The sequence below is a fragment of the Hemicordylus capensis genome, chromosome 5, assembly GCF_027244095.1.
Source record: "Hemicordylus capensis ecotype Gifberg chromosome 5, rHemCap1.1.pri, whole genome shotgun sequence".
Taxonomy (NCBI): Eukaryota; Metazoa; Chordata; class Lepidosauria; order Squamata; family Cordylidae; genus Hemicordylus; species Hemicordylus capensis.
The window spans coordinates 167,215,892-167,241,474 of NC_069661.1; the positions used below are offsets into that span (position 1 = coordinate 167,215,892).

At 43.8% G+C, this 25,583-nt stretch overlaps 1 protein-coding gene and 1 long non-coding RNA gene across 30 annotated transcripts in view; both read left to right on the plus strand.

Annotated features, from left to right (window-relative positions):
• Window positions 1-25,583, plus strand: part of CADPS2 (calcium dependent secretion activator 2) — a 522,314-nt gene that overhangs the window by 20,436 nt on the left and 476,295 nt on the right. The window lies entirely within an intron of this gene.
• LOC128325910 (uncharacterized) lies at window positions 10,684-24,417 on the plus strand. Of its 7 annotated transcripts, none has more exons than XR_008307733.1 (4): window positions 10,684-10,775; window positions 12,019-12,192; window positions 13,776-13,851; window positions 14,697-15,048. It is a non-coding gene; the product is annotated as an uncharacterized LOC128325910 (long non-coding RNA). The 7 variants fall into 7 exon arrangements; XR_008307729.1 differs by lacking the exon at window positions 10,684-10,775 and adding an exon at window positions 19,453-24,417 and having other exon boundaries at window positions 10,784-12,192; XR_008307730.1 differs by lacking the exon at window positions 10,684-10,775 and adding an exon at window positions 10,790-10,905.

Consider the following 25,583-nt stretch of genomic DNA (forward strand, 5'->3'; position numbering starts at 1 on the left):
AAAAGGGGAAATGGTGTTTTGATGGATTAATGGCACAATCCACAGAATAATTTAAGGTACTGTATTTCCACTAACTAGTATTCAGCCTCCCAGAATGGGCAATTTGCAAGTAATTATTTATCCTCCCTTAGTCTGTGAACAGAAGTGGAAGTATCGGAGCCCAAAGTATGCAGACGCTGATACTACACATCTTCATGTTGGACAAGGGAGTGTACATCCTCTCTCTTCTCCCATAGAAATGATGAGCATCACTGTGGTGTCCAAGAGGCCATGGCAGATGACACTGTGGACAAATGTGTGAGGGACACACATACTCCGCATAGCAGAGAACTGGAGAACAAAAGTATGTGAACAAAAGCACTGTGTTCTGCAGTGCTCTAGGCTAGGAGATTCTTATTAACTCTCTAGATATTAAGGAACTTGCTTCCATTCTTAGAATGGCCTGACAGAGAGAAGCCTAGTTCTCAAAGAATGGATAAGGAAGCAAACCTATACTACTGTACAGGTTATAACTACTTCAGACAGCAGGAATGCTCCTAAATGTAAAATAAAGTTCAGAACTAGGTGGCAGGTGGATTTAATTAGTCTTCCTCTTGATGTGCTATTCAAGTATTATCTATATGGAGTATTCTGTCATCTGAAGTGCCTCCTGCAGTCTGAAGTGGACAACCTAGACTAAGGGTAAACATCTTCATCTGATATTTGTGAGAAGGTGGACCAGAAGTTCTAGGTCATTTAGTAGTGTGGTTAATAACCTGCACTGGATGTGCGTATTGTCTTCCCTTGTGGAGACAAGATTCCTGTGCATGTTTTGTTATTGGCTAATAAAATGTAAAGATTGGTTTAAAAAACAAAAATTGCCAACTCTGTTTGATGCATTGTTCCCTCATACTTGCTCTCTCCTGGATTAGACTTTAAACCCAAGTGCTCTGGTTCATAACTCAATTGCCCACAAAGGATTTTGAATATCTGTTTTGAAGTGGGAGAGAGGATTTTTGATTTAAAAATAAAATAAAATCCAATTTTCATTTCTGAGGAAGGGGAAAGCAATTTTTTTTGGGGGGGGTCTTTTCTGGGCTGTCAAATTTCTCTTCTTCCCACTTCATAACAAATGAGGGCAACTGAAAAGACCTGTGGAGAGGCAAACTGTGGTGGTCAGGGGGTATTAGAGGGACAGTAAGTGCTTATGTATTTAAAGTGAGGAAAGAAAAAAATGGGCCTTCAAATTTGCCTCAACTTTCACCTTCTAGCATTAATCGGTTTATCTACACCATTTGCCATCCCTCCCCCTCAAATTTCATATGTATTTAGGTAAGGAGCAATATTGGGACTCTACATTTAGTGAAGATTAGTTGAAAAATCAGACATGTGTAACAGTTAAAATTCTTTGTGTAAGTGATGTGAGTCGGGATCGATTTACATACCTATTGTGACATTTTCTTTTTGCTTTGAATTGAAAAATTCATTTCCATGATCTGCTACATACTTCTGAATCTTTGGAAATTGTATTTCATTTTTTCATTCTTACAAACTTTTAAATTCCTAATTTTAAACTCCTGTTTCAGTGTGGGAAAACTTCACAAGCACATGAATTATGGTATTTGGATACTTGAAGTTACTCAGTTCATTCTTCTACCACAACAAAGATGATGCTTGAATTTCTGGCAAGTCCCCTGTTTGCCAGAAACACAGAATTTCTGTAGTGGCATATGTTGATCTGGAAAATTGTACTTCCTCATTCTTGGTCTGAAAATACTATAATTGCCTCACCAATGTCAGCTGGAGTACCACCCAGAGACCTGAAGAGAGGATGTCCCAGATAACATCTCTTTTTGGAAACAAACAGAAGGGACCACATCTCTGAACATTAGCTACTTATTTCAAGCAACATGTGGCAAGTTTAAGATAATGTTTGCAGCACTGCTTAGAGATCCAAAACACATTTGCTTTCTTCACACTCCGTATCTATTACAATGAAAACAAAAAATTATACATCAGGAAAAGTGTATTCAGTTCAAGTAAAATCTCTGAAAGTTAACCTAACTTCTACTGTACTTCTGACCATTCTAAAGCCTTAGTCACCTCTTGTATAGTATTCAAAAGAAATCCATGATGTATAGGAATTGATTTTTTTAAGATATACCTCTTGAGTTGCTTGATGTAGATATGACTCCATCTAAATGTGAAACTGAAAGAAGGGAAGGAAGGAAGGTGGATAGAGTATAAATTGAACATAAAATATAAATTGAAAACATAAGAGTAAGTTCTTTTTATAAGGGGTAAAATTGAAAGTGAGCACTAAATGTGAATGTCGGTTCTTAAATTGTTAAAGTGGGGCTTGCCTTAAAATGTGACTTTAAATTGGTTTCTCAGAATTTTAAATAAGCATTTAAGATTCTGTCCTGAATAGTCTGTACGTGTTTCCAATGCTCTTTAACATCTACATGAAACTGCTGTGAGAGATAATCAGTAGATTTGGTGCAGAGTCTTATCAACATGCTGATAACACCCAAATTTATTTCTCTATATAGACCTCATCAGGAAATGGCATAACTTCCCTAAATGCCTTCCTGGAGGGGGTGGTAATGGAGTAGATGACGGATAAACTGAGGCTGAATCCAAGTAAGACTGAGGTTCTGATTGTGGGAGATTGGGACCTGAGAGATGGTTTAGATATGTGTGGTCTTGATGGGGTTATACTCACCCTGAAAGATCAGATACGTAGCTTGGGAGTGCTCCTGGATCCAAAACTCCTTGGTTTCTTAGGTTGAGGCAGTAGCTAGGAATGCTTGTTATCGGCTTTTAAGCCAAATTTTGGGTTACGGCCCATTTGACCCACGAGTATACCCCTTAGGTTCTGGCAGCAACCGGAAAGTATAATTGGTACAGAATGAGGCAGCCAGACTGTTAATAACCAGTGTTGGTTATTACCTATAGAGTCGTGAATGGTTTGGGTCCAGGCTACTTAAGAGAATGTCTTCTTTGTCATGAACCCTGCCACCTGTCAAGATGATCTGCGGAGGTCCAGTTATGGTTGCCACCGATTTGTTTGGTGGCAACTCAGGACAGGTCTTTTCTGTGGCTGCCCTGGGGCTTTGGAATATGCTCCCTGTTAAAATAAGAGCATTTCCATCTTGATTGCTTTTAAAAAGACCCTCAAGACAGACCTGTTTCCCCCCCTGAACTGGAGCTCATCAGTATGGGATTAGTCACTGAGCATGCTCGAGACAGGCTGGAAATCAACGAAGGCTAGTTCCTCCCACCAGAGGGCACCATCCCCAGTTGCGGTCCTGTCTGCTTGAGGCTCGCAAGCTGAGAGTTTAGCTCTTCATAAATTGCTCTATTTATCTGGCTTTTCTCTTTCCCTCTGCCCTACCCTCTTCTGTAGTGTGTGCAAGGGTGGGGAGGAGTTTGCCTATAGGCTTTTTGTTATTTTTCCAACCTCCCAAAACACTTTTTTCCGTTATTAATTCAGCTGTTTGGCTTTTTCACTTTGGTTTATGCTTTGCCTAATTTGGTTCCACGTTTTTCTCTGTTGGCTCAGCATTCAGTCTCCAGCATGAAGCTTGCCCATGCTGAAGAAGTACTTAGTGGCTCCCTATCGGAGGGATTTCACTTCTGCAACCACTCTGGCCAAGCCTTGCAGCCTGATCTAATGGCAACCTCAGAGGCTAACTTTGGTGCGCCCATTCCTGCTCTGGCGGAGGCTCTGGCACCCAGCCAGCTCTTGTCCCCCAGAAAGGTGGCAAAAAAGTCCAGGCACAGTAAGGAGGCTAATGGGGGCAAACTTAAAAAGGCAAAGAAGCTTTCGACTTCTGTTTGCCTCAGTGAACACCTGCTGATACAGGTTGTGTGTAAGCAGACGAAACCACAAAAAGAACAAAAAAGGGGGAGGATGACCATCACCCGGTGGGTGACCCACCTGATGCATTGCCGGCTGGGGGGCCCTCAGGTAACACCGGGCCCCCTCTCCTGGGGCTGGTACCCCCCCTTCCCACCTGATGCAGCTGGCTGGCTGAAACATTTCTTTGCTAAAGAATACCTCCTGCTGCTTACACAGACCCAGCCACCAGTTCAGTTGCCTCTCTTGTGGCCATCTTGCCGTTCTCTGCGGGCACCTTGACTGCCCGCTCACAAGCCGCACCACAACAGATGCTTGTCCTCCTCTACAGACTCCAATCCAAGGAGGGGGCAATTCCTCCTCGAACGAGAACGTTTTGCACCCAAGCCACTGAAGCATCGGTGCAAGCGACACCATCGCCACCGCTCTTCTAGTTCTGAGTCTGGTGCTAGAGGTACCAGATGCCCCCGATTGCCCAGGGATCTGCCACAGCCACCTATCTCTGTGGCCCAAGGGACCCCTCCTATTTTACCTACTCCATCCCAGCCACCTCCACCCTTGCCTAACCCGGCCCTGTTGCTCCATCATGGGTCTGACTCTGATCTGCCGGTGCCCCTGCACCATGATGAGTCTTGGACTTAGAGTCTACCTGCCATCCCTTCAGCCACAGCAACCTGCGTAAGACTACTACAGCAGCCAAGGCTCTAGCCGCCTGCTGGATACAGTCAAGGCTAGAGTCTGCCATGAAGGACATGGCGTTGGCCATCTTGTTAATGCCTTGCCTCAGTTTAGAGTTTCCAGGGGGGGACTAATGGTGCAAGCTGCTTAGCCCACAAAATGGAGGCCCTGGTGGCGCAGTGGTAAAAGCTGCCCTGTAACCAGAAGGTTACAAGTTCGATCCTGACCAGGGGCTCAAGGTTGACTCAGCCTTCCATCCTTCCGAGGTCGGTAAAATGAGTACCCAGAATGTTGGGGGCAATATGCTAAATCATTGTAAACCGCTTAGAGAGCTCCGGCTATAGAGCGGTATATAAATGTAAGTGCTATTGCTATTGCTAGTGCTAAGATTGCCTTAACTGCATTGTCCTATTCAGGCACTAACCTGTTCGGTCCTGCTATAGATCCCATCCTGGTGGAAACCAGGGTTAAAAAAAAAAGGCTATGCCTTCTACTAGGAGAGACACTTGTAGAGGTTTTTGCAACCCTGGTCATTCCTTTTGGAACCAGAGTCAGTCTCATACCTCTTCTTCCTTCCGATCAGGAGATTTTAGAACTTCCAACTTTAGGGGCACTGAGATATACCAATGGAGACAACGGTTCAGAGGAGCATCCAGAACACAGGGAAATAGAGCCCCCAATGCTGCCACCAACTTTAATAAGCGACAGTGACTCCCTGCCCATAGGGGGCAGACTTCAGCGGTTTGCCCTCACATGGCTATCCATGACCCAAGATAGCTGGGTGATAGACATGGTTTCCCGGGGCTATTCGCTGGGGCTATTTGCTGGATCTATCCCTGACACCCCACAATTACTTCTATGCCATCCCGCACTCCCAGAGAATGGAAAAGCATCTTCTGATGAACGAGGTGATCCAACATCTTCAGATACGGGCGATCAAGCCCTTTCCTTGGACACAAAGATGTCCAGGTGTTTACTCACATCTCTTTCTGGTGCCCAAGAAGGACAGTTCCTGGAGGGCGGTGCTGAATCTCAAACGCCTCAACAAATACATCAGGAAAAGGAAATTCCGGGTGGAGTCCTTGCGTTCCATCAAGCAAGCGATCCTCCCAGGCAACTTCCTCATGTTAGTAGACCTCTCAGAGGCACACCTGCATATTCCTATTCCCCCGGAGCACAGAAGATTCCTACGCTTCTCCTACAACAATCTCCATTTTCAGTAGCTGGCACTCCCATTTGGCCTAGCCATGGCCTCACAGGTGTTCACGAAAATAATAGCGGTGCTTACAGCCCATCTCTGCCTGCAGGGGGTGTTCCAGCGACTGTGACTCTCCTACCCAAAAGGAGACAAGATCGTGGATGTCATCTCCCCACTCCTTTGCGCTGAGTCAGCAGACCTGATGCTGCTAGCCCAGGCCCTGGGGCTGATGGTCTCTGCCATGGAGTGTACAACTTGGGCCAGGTGGCATTCCCAGCCTCTTCCATGGCTCCTCCTGCCGTTCCAGGATGCCATCATGTCTGTGGATCACCGACCAATACACCTCCTGAATCCAGTCAGGAAGTCCTTCATATGGTGGCTCTCCCCAGCCCTGGAAAGGGGCCTGCCCTTCACAGAGCCACAGAGCGCTGTAATTACGATAGATGTGAGCCTCGCAGGATGGGGAGAATTCTGCGAGCGTCTTCTGGTGCAGGGACCCTGATCCAAAACGAAAAAGAGCTGGAGCATCAACCGGCTAGAGCTGAGGGCAGCCAGACTAGCTCTCCTTTGTTTTCAGGCATCAATCAAAGGCAGTCACATTATCGTTCAGATGGACAACACCACCACCAAAGCCCACGTAAACCATCAGGGGGGCACCCGCTCCAGGGGTCTGATGATGGAATCCAACCTTCTCTTCAGCTGGGCTGAAAAGCATCTTCTGTCCCTATCCATGGAGCATCTCAGCAGGTTGAACAACCTGCAGGCAGACTGGCTAAGCTACAGAATGGAGGCTACATCCCCAGGTCTTCCACCAGATCTCCAAATGTCTGGGCTCTCCTCTGGTGGACCTCTTTGCATCCCCCCCAATGCCCAAGTACCCCAGTTCTTCTCTAGGTTCCCGTCCCAGCAAGCGGAAGCCACGGACGCTCTCACGTCCCCATGGCCACCAGGGCTGCTCTACGCCTTCTCGCCAATGTCCATCCTTCCGACAGTCATCAGAAATTTGCAGCTGGAAGAAGTGGAGAGCGTCCTGGTTGCCCCTCACTGGCCACGATGTGCATTGTTCACGAATCTGATCAACCTGTCGGTTCGCCCTCCATGGCACCTTCTGCTCTGCCAGGGCCTTCTGTAGCAGGGGCCCATTCACCATCCAGACCCCGGGTGGCTCCAACTTCACGCCTGGAGGTTGTGTGCCAAAAACTAGCTCAGAGTGGATATTTGCAACAGGTTCTAGATGCTGTCATAGCGTCCCGATGCCTGACTACTCAGTGCATCTATCAAGTCACCTGGGTAGCTTTCTGCAGATGGGTCCGCAGGAAACAGGTCAATCACATCTCGGCAGGGGTGCCCGAGGTACTGGCGTTTCTCCAGTCGGGCTTGGAACTGCAACTGAAACCAGCTACATAGCAGAGACAGGTCTCTGCCCTGGCTTCGATACTGGACATCATGGACCTTGGTACCCAGTACCTGCACCACACATCTCTCGGTTTCTCGGGGGTGTCGAACTTGGCTCCGCCCCCGGTCCCTTATTTCCCATCTTGGAACCTGAATAAGTTTTTGAACGCCCTCACATCCCCGCCCTTTGAGCCCCTGAGTTCTATTATCCTGAGGATACTTTCATACAAGGCTCTTTTCCTGGTGGCTATTACCTTGGCCCGCATGGTTTTGGAACTAGGGGCTCTCTTAGTTCTCAAGGAGCTATGTTTATTTCAACCTGAGGCAGCCGTGTTGAAACTGGACCTGACATTTTTACCAAAGGTTAACACAGTATTCCATCGCTTTCAAGAGATTATCCTACCCTCCTTCTGTCCCAACCCCCCTCGTATCACAAAGAGAAGCTCTGGCATAATCTGGACGTGTGCTGTGCCTTACGTTTCTGCATTCGGCGCACTAAGGAGGTCAGAACACTGGATTATCTGTTTGTCGTTCCAGTCTTGTACCCTCGGCCAGAAGGCATCCAAGACTTTGTTGGCGGCCTGGATTTAGGCATGCATTAAACTGGCACAGAATTTGGTGCCCCCTACGGGTATTACAGCTCATTCCACACGTAGCATGGTGGTGTCTATTTTAGATAGTATGAGCAGAATTGTATCAAATGTTTTGGTTGGCAGGGGGTGTTGGAGTTTGCTGAATCCCTGTTCAACACCTCACTTTAAAAATCAGCATGCAGATAGATAATTGTAGTCTTGTATGCTTTAATAGTGCTGCCAGCATTTTCAAAATTTAAGTGTGCTGAACAGGAGTAGTTTTTGTGAGTAGAAAATTTAGTTGAAAGAGCCAGTGACTTATGCCCTGTGAATTCAGCTTGGGAACACATCTGCATATATTACCTTGCATTTTCTGTGGTATGTTGATCTTAGAACCAGGAAACTCATAAAATAATCATTGTAAGCAGGAAAGGAACTATTGTTCAGTTGCTGGAAGGTATGCAAGGAATTTTGCCTGTGATGGTTAACATCTGAGACCAGTTTTGATGGAAGCAGGAGTGCCATCTCATAGAAAGTTTCTGAGCAAACTTGAAAATCCTGCTCATGGGCATATCTTAAATAAATAAAAACTGTGTATGAAGAGCATATGTTACTACCATTATATTATATAGCAAGGTGGTTAACAGAGGATACCCTTCAAGGAGCTAATATCATTTAATCCATAGTTGTCTTAAAAGGAGCCTGTTTGCTTTGATGAATGCTGGATATGGAATACGTAGGGTAATATAGGCATTTTTGTCTGTCTCACAAGCCCTAGATGTAGCCTGAGATCAGTGTATCACCTAGTAAGGCTTGAGTCTGCATAAATTGTCCTCAACTTCATCTTAAGACCAGTGTACTCTCCAATTTCTTTCTTCTGTGTGCAGAATGAGTTTTGTTCTTGGCAGCAGTATCAAGGCAGGGTGTGCAAATGTGCATTCAGAGTGGGACTTTCCTGATTAAATCTGAGCAAGAGCTAAAACTAACAGAGCAGATCTCAACAAATGTGTGAGTGTGCACACACACCTCAGAGGGAACACTGCTTAAGACCGTTGTTGCTATTTGGGGCTATAAAACCATGCTCTTTTTGCCTCCTTCTCTTTTGCTTTCCTTAATATTTAGGTGGATGATAGAGCTTGCTGTTTACAAATTCTGTGTCGTTGTGGTTCATCCTAATAAAGGTTTTGCTAGAGTGTGGCTTTTGGAGATCCTGTTGACACTGTCAGAGGCGACATTCCCCTAGGAACGAAAGTTCAAGTCCAGTCTCATAGACAAAAAGACTCAATTCAGAGGTCAGTGGGATAGGGTCTTTAGAATAGGATCAAGAGCAGGATCACATGGACAGGTTCAGATAGAAACAAGGAATGCGTGAGTTCTAGATTCAAGCTGGTATAAGAGCTCAACAAACTCAGACTTGCTTGAGCAGTTGTTACCAGCAACTGGCCCAGGAAAGGAAGTAACTTGAATACTCTTAGGAAGGGTCCACACCAGTGTTCCCTCAAATCTTTTACATCTGTATGCAGAATGAGTTTTGTTCTGTGTGGAAGTATCAAGGCAGTGTGCACACACGTGCATTCGGAACAGTAGCTTAGATACAGCTGAGAAAGAGTGACTTACTCAAGGCCACCCAGCAGCTTCATAGCTAAATAAGTGAGTATTTGAACTGAGGGCTTCCTGGCCCAAACCTAGCACACAATATGCTGCTATTTATATAGATCTCCCCCCTGTATTTCAGTTAATCTCAATCCTATTGGGTAGGTTAGTATTATAGTCTCCCAGATTGGGGGGAGGGAGAATTGATGCAGAGACAGTGGCTTGATTTTAAACTAGGGACTTCTGGCTAATAGCTCATTCTCTTAACCACAGTTATATCCTCGCTGCAGTCAAAGAATGTGCCACTTAAAAATATTAATACGATGATTGGCTGACATATTATACTTTATGGGGGTGGGGGGGAAAGCCGCTTTGCTTTAGGCAAATCATGCCAATTATCGGTCTTGCTGCTTGTTGCTCAGTTGAATGCTCAGCTGGTGCCTACTGTATCCCTTCATTAATTTTTGAATTACAGATTCAAAGGCCTTGTGGCAGGTTACCAAAGGCAGCTTCTCAACATCATAAAAATTGCTCTATTGCTACTTTTGGGGTTATAAAATATGCATTAAGATTTCAAACCTTGATATTGGCAGTTATAATCTTACTAACTGTGTCTTGCAAGGCAAAACAAGAAAGGAAAAACATTGCTTGACTGGGTTGTGTCTACATTATATTGTTTAAAAGTACTATTTATTCCAGTCATGCACACAATACATCATAAAATGAGTTCAAAAGCAAAAGTTCCCCAAGGTAATGCAAGGTCCTGGAACATCACATTAAGAAAATAACATGCCTTACAACATATCTGAATTAGTTTTTTAATGTGTTGTAATCTGCCTGAGTCTAGAAGATATGGGGAGCTACGCATCAACTGTTGCTCTAACTGGATGACATATTATGGGGATATCTCCTAATCTCATATAGCATTTTTAGTATTATTAATCCATTAAGCAGCTTACCATTAGATAGTAGCTTGATTTTTTTGTTTGTTCTATGTGAGGTAGTTTATTTAAAAACCCGTCTTAAATAGTCACATTTCACTGGCAGAGCAAAAATGCTTTCCCATTGTCTGAAGAGGTTATAACATCGATGCTGCACAACCTCCCTGTAGCTGTCTGTGTGAGAGGACTGAGTTGTGTGGAATGGTTTTATGCTGATGACTGGAAAAGAATCTCTAAAAGGAAATTCAGGAAGTCTGCCATATTATTAATAAATAATAATTGCCAGTTTTTAGCTTTTAAAATAACTTTTAATTTGAAGCTTAAGTGATGATTGTGGTTTTTAACCTGACTTAACTTTTTTACTTAATTTGGTTAAATATTATTAGGCGAGTCTCACGATCAGTGAGACTTCCCTCTAGGGGGTTTGCAGGGAGAGCGGGCTTAGTCCACTCTCCCCGCAGATGATTGGAAGGGAAGCCCTGGGTGGCTGGATCAGCCGCCCACATGACTGCCGGCTCCGGGGCCGCGGGGCCCCCGGAAGTTCCAGGATGCCCTGCGTGAGTGTGCGAGGCATCCTGGAGAGACCCGCGGGGTCGGGAGGCTTGTTTCAGTCTCTCGGCGGGGGTCTCCTTGTGTGTTGCTGCTGCGTGGAGCCGCACCATGGCAATACATGATCAAAAAGTTGGGGTTAGTGGAGCCCTCTCTCCGCTAACCTCGTCTAAGGGGAGGGGGAATTAGGAGGGTTTGCTGCCAGGAGCTGCACTGCTCCCATGGCAGCAGATGATCAGCAAAAAGCAGGCTCGGCTCCCTTAGCCCGCTTTTTGCTGGTCGTGAGAATCTCCTTATTGTATCCATTTTATTGTTGTAAGCCGCCCCAAGCAGTAGTGTACTGGAGGGGTGAGGTATAAATATTTTAAAAAATAGTTTCTAGATTGCAGATTCCTTCACTGGCAGTGAAGAGTGTTGGAGTGAAGACCATAAGGTCTTTTATTTCTGTCAGGGCTGGTGAAATGAGAAATCCTTTTAAAAATAAAGGACAACGATTATTATACATGAATGATTTAACTCATGTCTCTGAGATAAATAGGGAAACAGGCTTCGTCACATAGGCCTTGGCTCCGTAGCTGTGACAGTGACCTCTTACTCCATTTTACCTCAGAACTGCTAGGCCTCAGTCCTCCTATTCGGTTTTTACAACCCTCCAATCTTGTACCTCATAAACAGAAGAGGCTGCTAAATTCCTTGTATAGGCTATAGGGCCCAGGACTTTTAGGCATGACAGGCAGATCAAGAATAGTAAAATGAAACAGAATGAACCACTGTTGAATAGAAGCAGCAACGCTAACACTGCTAAGTATTTGAGGCTTATGTGCTAGAACAGATCCAATCTATGTCCGAGACAAGAGTTAAATCGTTCAAATGTAATAATGGTTTCCTTTTTATTTTCAAGAGATTTCTCTTTCCTGGAGAAGGAGGGGAGGGGCATATTTCATCAACTCCGACTGAAATTTTTCTCAGCTGTTACTAGGGCAAAAGGCAAAAAGAGCAGGAAAAGCCACTGTTCACCCCACTTCTCGGCACATTTGCTTCCCCCTCCTCCTTCTCCTTTTTTTTTTTAAGGCAGGGAAAATCAAATAAAAATAATTTCCACTTATGCTGGCATACCATATAAAAGTTAATTATTTGGGTGGGGGGAGGGGATATTTTGAGCTATAAACTAGCTCTAATACTCATCTTGTGTTCTTCATTTTCCTCATCTCCACTCCTATAAAACTATCCACTCTACCCTTCTTCAAACAGTTGCTCCCCTTTAAAAAAGGGGCAGGAAAATATCAAATAAAAATACAGAATTGGGAGCAAAATAAGCATTTTATAATTTATTTGCAACAACACAGAAATGGTACTGTCACACAACACAGATTTCTCATTGAACACCTTTTCTCACTGCATCTCCCCAAGCTTTTCATCTTTTCTGTAAGTATGTGCACAATTTTGCTCTGGTATGCTTTTTGTTGAGCTCTGGCACAGAGGTACTCTAGACCACTTGTACCTCTTGGATTTTTCAAAACCCTGTTTGTTCTTGGTCAGATTACTGAAGGAATCTTCACTCTGCATACTCGTAATGTTTAGGCCTCAGAGCAAGGGCAGAGTTTTAATTGTGCGCACAGGTTCCAAGAACCCATGTGCAGCTGCTGCTGGAACTGCTGCTAGTTCTTTCTAGGGCCGCCATGTTCACCACGCTGGCTGCTGGGCTAAGTGGTAGGGACACGGCAGCCCACCCTGGGCTCCTTCGTCAGGGAGGCTGCCACAGCTGTGCAAGGGGGGACACTGCTGGGTTCCTGTCATGGCGAGTGTGGTACTGGTCTCTCTGACGAAGGAGCCCTGGGTAATACAATGGAAATCTAATCAAGGCTTGCCCCTCGAGCCAATCAGGGAAGGGGGCTCGGTTCTGTGCACATGCAGAAAGGCTCAAAACTGGCTGCAGACTGACCCGCGCTCCACTCAGGAGGCAGGAGGGCAGCTGCCTAGAAGGAGCTCTTGCCGCCTGCAGCCGCTGCTGCTGCCCCCATCCTGTGGCTTTGAGAGGTAAAAGGGGAGCTTTCCTCTCACGCCCCCTGCAGCCCTTGCTGCCCTCCCCTCAGTGGCCACTGCTGCTCCATCCTGCCATCCAGTGGCATGTTTTTAAAGATTAAAGGGTTAAATTTCCCCTTACCTCCCCCCACCCTGCCCCACCACAGCCTTTTACTTGTAAGATTCCCCTTTACTTGCCAGATTCCCCTTTACAAGTATGGCCACTGAGCAGGCTTGACAGCCAGACCAGGTCAGGGCTTGTTTGATTCCAAACCGAGCCACCTGGTAACAGTTTGAATCCAGTTAGGATTCGAACCAAACTGGGCTGGCCAGTTCCAAGCACATCTCTAACAATTGGGAATATCTATAAGAATATGGGAAAATCTGAATTTTCTGCTTCAGACAGATGCAAGGGTAAATGCTTTCTCATTTATTCTTCAAAATATCTCTGGAAATTGTAAAGTGTGGATGTGATTGAGTACACTGTCTTGCCAAGTTCCCTTTCACCCTGGAAGCTGCTTTGATGCCTTCTCCTTTTTTCTTTCACACAGCACATAATCAGCAGCAGTAATTCTTATTTGTGTGTACCCAGCTGATCACTTGCATCCTGGTGGCGCAGTGGTAAAACTGCCGCCCTGTAACCAGAAGGTTACAAGTTCGATCCTGACCAGGGGCTCAAGGTTGGCTCAGCCTTCCATCCTTCCGAGGTCGGTAAAATGAGTACCCAGAATGTTGGGAGCAATATGTTAAATCATTGTAAACCGCTTAGAGAGCTCCGGCTATAAAGCGGTATATAAATGTAAGTGCTATTGCTATTGCTATTAAAGGTAAAGTGTGCCGTCAAGTTGATTTAGACTCCTGGCACCCACAGTCCTGCTAATAATTGAGGGACAAATGGGCCTGGGATCTCTGGTTGTCTTTGATTCTGCCTCTTCATACTGATCAGTGTCTGTTTATGTGATTTGTACCCTTCCTTTTAAACCTAGTGTTTCAGAAGGTGACTTACAATCAAGATAGCAAATGCAAACCAATTATAAAGCAGTAGCAGCACTACAACTTGAGGTGTGTGTGTGTGTGTGTGTGTGTGTGTGTGTGTGTGTGTGTGTTAAAGAACCAATTGAAAGTCTTTTGGAATAAAAACACTTTAATGACTCATTTAAAAGCACCTAAAGTGTGGTTCTGACAAACTTCTTTGAGGAGAAAATGCAAGTTAGTGGTGGGCCAGAGTGCAGTGCTTGTGAGGATGATCTTGGAGCCTAGGTAGACTTATATGGGCAAACCCAGTCCAAGGTTGTGTTGGACTTTTAAAGGTTAATGCTAATAATTAAAATGGGCTCCCAAATGCTGCCCACATGGCAGAGGCCAGAAGAGTGCCATAAGCGAGGCAGCCTTGGTGTGAGATGCCGGGCGGGGTACCACTACTCGTATGGACTTGCAGTAACTAGGTAGTGAGTGGTAACTAGGTAATAGGTTGTTTTGTTTTGTTTTAATGGAATTTTTGCTTTTATTAGTAATAGAAATAAAACTGGTTACATCTCTGAGATTGACATAATCATACATGAATTAGAGCAATGACTTGTCCACAGCAAGGAAAGCAAGAGGGGGGGAAACTTGTGAAAAGTAATAATATTTAAGTATACTTGAATGAGTTAAGATAATCTGTAAGAAATAGGAGGTATGTCTAAAAAAACTAAACCTAATTGTCAGAGAAAAAAATGAACCTCAAACCTCCCATAGAACTCTCACCTTGGCCTCAAAAGAACGATTTAAAACATAAAAATTCAGTGGAGAAGAAAATGTAAGTGTTAAAACACAAATTCTGCCATAAGGAAAAGGTACATATATTGTAAATACGGAACCACATGCCCACCAATGTTTTATAATCAAGATTCCCATCTTGTCCCCAGGTATGCAAGTGACAGAAATCGGTTAAACCTTCAGCAGTCCTGTTCTTCATTTAGCAACCAAAAAAACGGAGAGATAAATGCAAAGATATTCTTTCATGAAGAGATAGACTAATTTCAGCCAAAACTGGTCTCTATAACCCACCACTGGGAGAACAGGCTATCAAGCGATGACACCGAGATCTCTCCCCATACATACATGTAATCCTTCTCAGTTTCCTTCTGATTGTTTGCATCACAAGAAGTTCATTCAACAGTTACCATTATACAGTTTGCATCACAAGCAGTAAAAGCCCATAGGAGGAAATGAAAGAGAAAAAAGATACTGAGAAGAAGAAAAATAGAAATGATAAAGGTATATATATTTTTAAAAGTTTATATTTGGTTTCAATTAGAAGCTAAGGCTAACTAATTGTTCAAACCAAGACGTAAGAGTAGCAAAAAGTCAGACACTGAACTTTCCAAATAAAATATCTCGATATGTAGTCTTTTTAAAGCTATAATAGGTGATGGTTTTTAAAGGTACCTTCTGCTGCCCCTTGCTGATGGATAGGGATGTGCATCCCTCCGAACCGGTCTGGATGGCCATGGGGGGGTTTGTAGCTTTAAGGGCGGGGGGGGTAGTACTTACCTCCCCCCCTGCCGCTCTTCCCCCTCCGGCGCTGTAGTTTTTGTAAAAGTTTCTGGGGAGGCAGCGTTCCTCCCTGCCGCCCCTGGCCCTGTCGTTAGCCCTCCAGAGCTCAAGTACGCTACACTCATGGGCCTGTTCTGGCGCGCGTGCGCACTCGCCACCGCGCATGCTCCGTACACGTCACATGTCGACGTGTGACATGTACGGAGCGCACACGGCTGCGGCGATGAGTGCGCACGCACGCCATAATGGGCGCATGCGTGTAGCATACTTAAGCTCTGGAGGGCTAACGGCAGGGCCAGGGGCAGTAGGGAGGAACGCTGCTGCCCCAGAAACTTTTACAAAAACTACAGCACCGGAGGGGGAAGAGCGGCGGCGGGTGGGGGTAAGTACTACCCCCTGCCCTTAAAGCTACAACTCCCCTCTGTGCCGAGCCGCTGGACCGGCTCGGAACCGGACCGGTTCAGAGGCCTCCAGCATGGCCTCCGAACTGGTTCGGGCACACTCCTACTGATGGAAGTTGCTTTTGAAGTTGGTGACTGCAGCCAGGGCATGGCCTGCAAGCACAGCAACTTTGTAGAAACTAAGCTGGTCTGAATCTAGTCAATGCCTGATACAGACACTGCCTCGGAATTTGTTTGTTGCCTTGAGAAGAAAGGTGGGATATTGGTCTGTGTTGTAAAAAAATTAAATTCTTATGTTCTGCTCTGAACAAAGGCAAAGCTGTTTTTTTGATCCCTATACCACCCCATGTTTGGGATGGCTTAGCCTAGTGTGGGGTTCTGCTTGAAAGCAGGCTACAGGGGTTAGAAGTCTACTATTCTGTAGTAAGAAAAGGTGTTCTCTTATTCAGTTGGTTAAGGTTGCTGATTTTCGGTACTGATCAGCCCAGGTACAGTTCTGATAGCTGAAAGTGCTTGTATTCAGAATTGTGATACACCTGTCCTGAAATCAGATCTGCTCAAGAAAATTCATATCCCATTACTCTTAATGAAATTATCAAAATAACAGAGCCTGTGTGTGTGTTTAGGCATTTCGTGTGGATGAAAAAGTGTTAAGCTCTCCCTTTCACCCACAAATGTAGCTTTATATTAGTTAATTGAGGTTTTGTAATTTCCAAACCTTAGATACCCTTATGTTATCTTTTTCCCTTGAAGCATTTAGACCAGGAATATAAAAGCCCTTCTGAGCAGTACTCGGTTTTCTTGTTAAATGCTTAAACAGCTCTCTGTTAACATTAAATTCTGCATTTTATTTATTTATTTATTTATTTATTTATTTAACACATTTCTATACCACACAAAATCCACATCTCTGGGCAGTTTACAACAAAACAATCACAAAGTAAAACATTAGTTTAAAACATTACAATTCAAAATTTTCAAAACAATATTTCAAAACAGTATTAAAACAATATTAATTAAAAGACTGGGTAAACGGATGCGTCTTTAAAGACTTTTTTAAAGCTGTCAGATGGAGAGGCTTTTATTTCACTAGGAAGTGCATTCCAAAGCCTCAGGGCAGCAATGGAGAAGGCCCGTCCCTGAGTAGCCACCAGACGAGCCGATGGCAAATGCAGACGGACCTCTCCAGATGATCTCAGTGGGCGGTGGGATTCATGATGAAGAAGATGTTCTCTTAAATACCCAGGGCCCAAGTTGTTTAGGGCTTTATAGCTGCCTCTCTTGTGTTGAATGAGACTGAGATGTTTGCTTAAGCATTTAGACTTTAAAACAAATACATATAATCAACGTATTTAATTTGCTGGATGTTATACCAAGTTCTCAAACCCTAATGTACATTTCTTGCAAGTTAATATTATGTAATGAAATCGGGGGAAGGAGGACCAATGAATGATTTCATTTTATGATCGGTATCCAATCCGATATGAGTTAGAAGCAGTTGCAGAGCTGAAAACTGCACCAAAAGTTTTTGTTAAATGTACTATTGTAAATTCATATAAATTTTCATCAGTAGCCATGAAATAGTTATCTTAGAGCCATCTCCCAAGCATATATAGAACTCTGAGAAGGTCCTTGTGAAATTGGAGCTGAACAATTGCTAGGGCTGTTGCCCAATATAAGAATGTCAGTTGATTGGTTAAAAGGCACATATCCAATAGCATTTAAATGTGTATATTAAATCCTCAGTGTGACCTTTTGGAGGTATAGGATAACTTCCCATTAAATAAACAAAAGCTACCACTCCATTGCTGAAAGGAAAGGCTGTCTTGTTTGGACTAGCAGGGTTGGTTACAGTCCCTGTTTGATTTGGAGGCATTAAGCACAACAGATCAAGCACAATGGCATCCAGAAAACCCCTCTGGTTATATCATGTTGTCCAGAATGGAACATAAATCTACCATTGTGTATAGATGGTATTTCCCTTTCACTTCTTTCACATTAACCTAACATTAAAAATGTATAGTGCAGAATTACTTACTTTATAAATCTTTTATTAAGATTTATTTTATAAATTGTTTATTTGATAGATTTTATCGTATTTTTCATTTTATTTATATACTTTTCTTTGTAAACCACTTTGAGAACTTTGGTTGAAGAGAGTGTTGGATTAGGACCGGAAAGACCCAAGTTCGAATTCCCATTCAGCCATGAAACTCACTACGTAACTCTGGGCCAGTTGTGTATCTCTCAGCCTAACCTACCTCATAGGGTTGATGTGAGGATAAAAATAACCATGTACACTGCTCTGAGCTCCTTGGAGGAAGAACAGGATATAAGTGTAAAAATAATATCTATCTATCTATCTATCTATCTATCTATCTATCTATCTATCTATCTATCTATCTATCATATAAATATTCATAGCAGTGATTAGGCACAGGGGGTTGATTCAGACCCCAGATCCATGTAAACCAGGTTTGACCCTTAAACTTGCATGCCTAGTGCTCTCCTCAAGCATAGTGATGCCCTTTCCTGATCTGAAGCAAGTCATGGTTATGCTTGCCCCGCAATTAAAAAAAACACCCCAGGGTTTCATCATGGTTTGCAGAACAAGCATAAACCATGGCTTGCTTCAAATCAGGAAACAGGGTTGGTTTGTTCTACCTCACTTTTTTCGGCACAAGGACTTCACAAAGCAGTTTACAAAAATGCCCCAGTAGCACACAAGTAAAACATGTTATCAAGCAATTAAAAGACAAAAATTCAAAAGAACAGTAGCAGCTGAAACCAAGCAGATGTTTAAAATGGTTAAAAGCCTCAGAAGAAGAAGATTCCCAGAGCGCTCTTGAAGGCTGCCTGAGAGCAGGGTCTGGTGGCTCTCTTCAGGGTGTCTTCCAGATTAAGATTAAGATTTCCCCTACAATGTGCTTCTGTACTTCCTGTATTGTCACACCGCAGTCCCTACACTGTCAGCAGGGTGCTGTTCACGTTCTGGATGCCTTGTTTTGGATTTTATTGCTGTGATTAAGCCCAATAATGTTGTAAATGTGTTGCAGGAAAGTAGCTGTATTTTTCCATTGTAGGAGGCTTGCCCCGTAGTTTGTGCATTGCAATGTAAGTGCTGTGTGGATGGTTCAAATCGCAGTGTGGCGATCTATTGATTTCTGTGGAGCCTCTTTTCTGCTCCGATGCTCCTGGCAAGAATTTCCTAATAGGAAGCAGCCCATCCTGGCTCAGACCTCTCCCGGCCTCACTTCCCCGGTTCTCTGTTGCAGCACTCCTCCTTGCCGCTGCTGGAGAGAGCAGCAGCCCCTTCCTAAATGATCGGCCTTGCAGGGGGCTGGCGCAGGGGTCCTCTGTTCTCCCCATTTTTTTGGGGGGGGGATCCTTTCAAACTTCACTGCTGCTGTTGCCTCCGCCCAGCCGCTTTTGCCTTCCCTCCCTTCCTTTGGAGGCTACGAAAGAAAACTTGGCAAATGGAAGGTGAGCAGGAGAGTGCTGGCGCTGGGCACACCAGCTGGTATCTGAAGAAGCGGGCAGCTGAAAGCCGGGAGGGAGGGAGAGAGAAAGAAAGAGAGAGAGAGAAACAGGTATGGAGAAATGTGCTTGTCAACATAAGGGAAGGGGAGGGGAGGGGGAGGTAGGAGATAGGAGTGGTTATATTATTATTTCCCCACTGTGGTTCTGTTGTGCTTTCCCCTTTTTAATTTGCTACTTTGGCCAGAGACTCGTACTAGTGCAGCTGAGAAGATTTCTGAATCCAGCCCTTTCTCGTGCACCTTTACTGAAGAGGAAATGTGGCCACATCGTTGGAGAAGTTCCTGTCTCTGGTCTCCATCAAATGAACCTGTGACAATGGCAAGCCAGGAAACAGGGTTTGTGAAGTGATCTAAATTCTGAGGCAAGTTCATGTGGAAATAGGGTCTCGTTCAGGTTTCCAGACCAAGTGTAAACTGTAGTTTGCCAGTAAGAACAAACAGAAAACTATGGTTTGCCTCAAACCAGGAAATGAGGGGAGCATCGCTACATGTTAGGGGAATGTATGAGCTCAAGGGGCCAGCCAAGCATGTGCATGTAACATTACAAAAAGAGCTGGTTGTCTTATTTAAACAATGTAAGTGGGGGGAATGGGGGGGAGGGGACATTATGACAAGCCTGAAGGGCTTGTTCTGTAATTGTTATACTATAAAATGCAAATCCAAAAAAATAGAAACAGCTTGACAGTTGAGCAGGAGAGAATGAGTGAGGGAATGTGGGTTTGGTGGGAAATGTTCTCTTAGAGGTCAAATATGTGCATCTGTAATTTGTAGAAGGAAAAAAAGTTATATAAAAGAAAAAGTTGGTTCAGACGTATAAATTCAATATATAAAATATGCCATGTCAGTATATAAATTTCAGCTTATCCTTAAAGATTGCTATTGCTGCTGAAATATTGTGTGCATTTGTTTGTAGCATAGATAATAAGCAAAAAACCCCAAAAAACTCTTCCCATAGTGCCTAAAATATATAATGTATGCATTACATAAAAAGTGAACATATGTGTCTAAAGTGGTCAATTAGGAAGCATTTGTCTGTTTAAGGAGCAGCTTAACTGATCCACGTAATTAATCTGTTATCATATCTTACTCATATTTGACCACACAATTTTTCCTTTGGTAAAATAATTGGCTTATTCACAAATGGCTTTTTAAAAAAATGCTTTGATGACTAAGTGTAAACCTTGATACAAAAGGTATCAAGGTTTCTAATACACTGTACTAACACATAATTTAGAAGGTTTATGGTGAGGGTTGATTGCTCCAAGTGATGTCTGTTAGATCTAGTGAAAGACATAAGGCTGAGACTATATATGCACTTTTGAAAATGGGAGTATTGCAACCTAGCATGGGGCTAAGGAATGCTCAGTTATATCTTGATTTGGGTTGGGTGAGACGATAAAAATGATATTTCAGGTGTCTGTGAATTTGTTCACCAGTTCCTTTGCCTACTTAGTATTTATATGTCCACTTCATTTGCCACTTACTCACTTGCTCTGTAGGTTCATTACTTCAAACCTGAAACGCTGATGAAAGCTTCTTTCTGAGCAGTGGCGGCTGGTGAGGTGGTGCTGGGCACAGGTGAGGAGGGGAGAAGCCCTGAGAGAGGTAACTTTAAGAAGTTATTACTGGCAGCACTGCTGGCACCTGCAAGCAACAGTAAGCAGTGGCACCCCACCCAGAATCCCATGCGGCGGCTGTGGTTCTGGCACTCACCTGGTCTCTCTGCGTGTGTGGAGGGCATTTGTGTGGTCAGCAACACCGTGCTGGTCATGCAAATACACATGTGCAGAGGCCAGGTGAATGCAGTTACTGCAGCTGCTATGTGGGATGCCAGGTAGGGTGCTGCTGCTCGTGGTGGCTTGCAAGTGCCGGCTGTGCTGCTGGTAATAACTTTTTAAAGGTACCTCTCTCTGCCCCCCGCCCCGCGCTGCCCTCACTGGCTGCCACTGTTTCTGAGTGGGATTAGCTCTGCAGGATCAATGCCACATGAGGGCTTCTAAACTTGAACAGCCAAAGGGAAGGAAGGTGAGGCAACTTGGGCAATAAATTTGTGTAGCCTCATGGAAACTAGTGATAAGTAGAGTTGACACAGCTCCCCTGCTGTAGTGAGTGAGTGTCGAAGCCTTAGTCCCTGATAACTGGGCAAAGAGGCACCTTTTTAACATGGTGATTCTCTTTATTTAGCAGGGGTAGAGTAACTGGCCCTATCCACCCCCATCATAGTACCTCCAGTGATTGTTGCTGATGTCTGTCCTACATTTCTTTTTAGATTGTGAGCCCTTTGGGGACAGGGATCTATCTTATTCTCTATATAAACTGCTTTGGAAACTTTTGTTGAAAAGTGGCATATAAATAATTGTTGTTAGTCATAACCAGACGCATTTCCAGACATTTTGTCTTCCAGGGCCCAAGAAAAATTGCTGGAGCTGGTTATTTGGGGACAAAATGTGCACCTGTGCAGATGACATGTTTGCACTCCTAGATTTCTAATGTGAGTGGAGCCAGGGATTAGGGCAGAATCTGGTGCTGCAACACCTTTTAATGAATGTAGACTGGTAAAATATGTGCCCAACGTCTGGGGCGCTGCTGGCTCCTAAAAGGTTGGCAGTTTAAGCCTATTTCATTTGTAATCACAAGGAGCTCAGAGTGGCATAAATTGCTCCACCCACTTATTGTCACAACAGCTTCCTGAAGTATGTTATATTGAGAACTGGTGACTGGGCCAAAATCATTTGAGTCTGGGTCTTCCGGTCAGAGTCCAACTCTGACCATTATATCACACTACCCTTTTTAACAGGACTTAAGTGCTCTTCAGATGTCATGTAAAACACCACTCTAAATGTATACAGTGCCAAAAGTGGGTCTGAAAGTCCCACCCTGGAGCATCACTCAGCCTGCTCACTGCGCTGCTCAGCCATTTGTCTGAAGAGGCAGATGCTGTAACTGTGATGGCGGATATTTGCCTCCCAGAAATGCCCACCATTATGGTTACAGTATTCACCTTTTTAGACAAACATCATCACTGAGCAGTGTGGTGAGCGGGCTGAGTGATGCACTGCGATGGGAGTTCCTACTTTTGGAGCTGTGCACATTTACAGTGCTAGTTTACATAATGTCTGGACTAACCATCCAATATTTTATCACTTGAGAGTTCTAGGAGAGATGAAGATGAAGTAGTCCACACAGACTTGTTCATGTAACCTGTTGCAATAATCTCAATATTTCCTTCCTTGTAAATTTTAGACAACACTTGCTGCATCCTGTGAGCCTTCTACTGGTGTGAACTGCTTGTATCTGAGCAACTATGCATAGAGATGTAAAATTTTCAGAAATTTTGAAATCATAGGGAAAACCCCAAATTTTTAAATTTTTCCTGAAAAGCAAATGGAAATTTTGGGAATAATTGAAATATATGCAATAACATTTATCATGTTTGGTATATTACATTTAGTAGTACTGTATTGCTATTGGTAGTTTCTGCTTCTTTTGAGCCTTCATTTTCTATCAACTTAATGACTACTGAAAACTGAATTACCTATATTGAGACAAGCCTCTCTACCTTTGCACGTGTTCCTTTATTTTTTTTTAATTTTATTATTTTATTTTATTTTCAAACATAGACCAGTTTCTTTCACATGCTATAGAAGATGGAGGATTCTGGGAGAGTAAAGGTCAGAACACCTCTCCTTATATGAATATATCTGAACATCTTTTCTTAAACATTTTATTCATAATTTCAAAAGAAAATATTTCATAATCAATTTTTTTCCATTTCCCCAATTTTGTAAGTGTAGAAAAAAACAAAGTCCTTGGGAGAGAAAAATGGGGGGGGGAGAGACTCTCACCCACCCAGATTTTCCCCCAGGCATTTACATCTCTGTGCATCTAAGTTCTAACAGATCCGATTCTAACATCCATCCCTTAAAAATTCTACACCAAAACCTGGTCACAAGGATTAGAAGTATTGCTCTCAAGTCAGTGTGTGTAGGATTGAGGAAGGTATTATCAGAACCAGATTTACAACCCACTTCTGTGTATGTTTAACTAAAAGTAAAACTAGCACTGTTAGTCTTCAGACATTTTCAGACCATCATCGTCTCAGATCTGTAAATTCTATATTTCTAAATTCACTCCAGTCCTGTGCATGTGTACTCGGAAATGAAAATTGACCTCTTCCTGTCTCCTGCTGGATTATGTGTGAATGTCTTTGCTGCCTAATTATCTCTGGATTAGGAAACTGGGTAGTTGTACCTATTGCCTGAGTAGTAGAAATGTAAACATTATTGAATAAATTATTAGTTTAGACTATTAAAATCACATTGTTTACATGTTTCAACACTGGAATAAGGCCTGACTTCTCCCCAGTTTGGCTGTGGTGTTAAGTCCTAATGACCTTCCTGTCTCAACCTAGGTCAGGGTAGGCCATTTTTGGTACTCCAACTCTTGTTGAACTACAACTCCCATCATTCCCAGCCACAATAAATTAACAGCACACAAATTTACACAAACAGTAAATTGTGATTGTACAGTATGTAAAACTTCTGAATATGAGACATTTTTTTCCATTTTGCTGTTAAGCTACATTGTGAGGGCTTCTTATGTTGAAAAGTGATAGATTATATACTTAAAGTTATTGTAAGTAATCTCAAGAATATATTCAGTCCTAACTATAAAATCTTATACATTTTCCATGGACCTATGCTCTCTTGGTTTAACTTACGTCACAGGGCTGTTGTGGGGATAAAAATGAGAGATCCCTGTTTACAACACATCCAAGCACTAAGCTAATAGCTCGCTATGAGCCTTTCTAAATGAGGGGGTTTGCTATGGTTGGATTAGTCAGTTTGCCCAAAGTGACTGTGGGCTGTGCAAACACTCAAGATTTTCCTACTATTTTGTACTGTTTCTTGCTCAGTTTCCTGCAGACACCTTGGTCTTCTGCATTAAAAAAATGTTGATGTAATGCTCCTCTTCCATGCAGCAGAGCCTTTCCTCTCTGCCCATTATGGCTGCCTGCTGTTGCCGCCAGTGTTGCATGCGCATTGTGGGAGAACAGTGTAATTTTTATCGTTAATATTGATTGATGTTGTTATTGTTAATTTCAAGAATAAACTTGTTTTTACTTGTAAGAATTAAAGGCTTTATCATTCTGTCTTTTGTTTGACTGCAATCTTGTTTGTTCCTTCTTTCCTCTCTCTCCTTCCGGTCAGCAGAAATATGCTCCGCTCTGTCCTATTCCACCCACCCCCACCCCCGCTTTGTGGAGTACTTCACCACTTCAGAAATGAAGTGAATAGGTGCTGAAGTGGTGAAGTGCTCTGTAAATCAGGGAAAGGTGGGGGGAAGGACTGGAAGAAGAGGAGGGGATAGGAGTCATCATTCTTTATGGGAGTTCACATCCCCTTCCAGCTGGTTCTCCATGCACTTTACAAACATTCCTTGCATGTGGACCAGAGTTAGGAGTGGATCTCTCTCATTGGTGCATGCACACCCACCCACACACTTGAAGCCTCCAGCTGTCCCTTATCTGAGGAGTAGCACAAGCTGATTGAAGAAGAGAAGGTGGGGGAAGGCAGGGGGTTGAGAGACAGTCAGTCCCAACGCTTGCCTTCTCTCTCTCACTTGTACTGGGGGGTGGGGGTGGGGACAAGACACCCCCACCCCCACACACTTAGATAGGTGACCAGAAGAAGAGGAGGGGAAAGGTGTGCATAGCGGAAGAAAAAACTCCTCCCCCCCACTCCAGAAGGGCAATCACCCTGTCCATGCTCCCTCTGGGAACCTACAGAAACTGTACATGGGTCCACATAATGCACACAAAGCAGTCCTCCCACCCTCAACCTGGGGTGGGGAGAGTGGGGAGTTTCGCTCCCACCTCTGGTGCAGATTTGAGGGACGTTTGTAGCAGAAAGCTGTGGATTGCTATGTGTCATTTATCAGGGCAGCAACACCCTCTGTTGAAATAATCACTGAAAACTGGCTCAAATTGCTGTTTAGAAGGGTTCCAAATGTAAAAGTCAATCCAGACCCAGTTCTAAAAAGGACAGGTTTAAATACAAATCTGGGTCAACATACGCTCCATTATCAGTAAAACAACTTCCTAGAGTGTTTGCTTGGTTTCAGCAAGGTTCCAAAGCTTTCTATCTGTACCAAGGAAGAAAGCTTGTCCATGCTAATTTGCAGATATTAGTAAATCTTAGATAGTGTTATAGCCACACAATAATACTGGTGTTTGAAAAACCTCCCTCCCCCCACCCCCCACCTCTGCTGACTTTGTGGGAACTACAGTTAACCTGCCAAAGGCAATCAGGCCAAG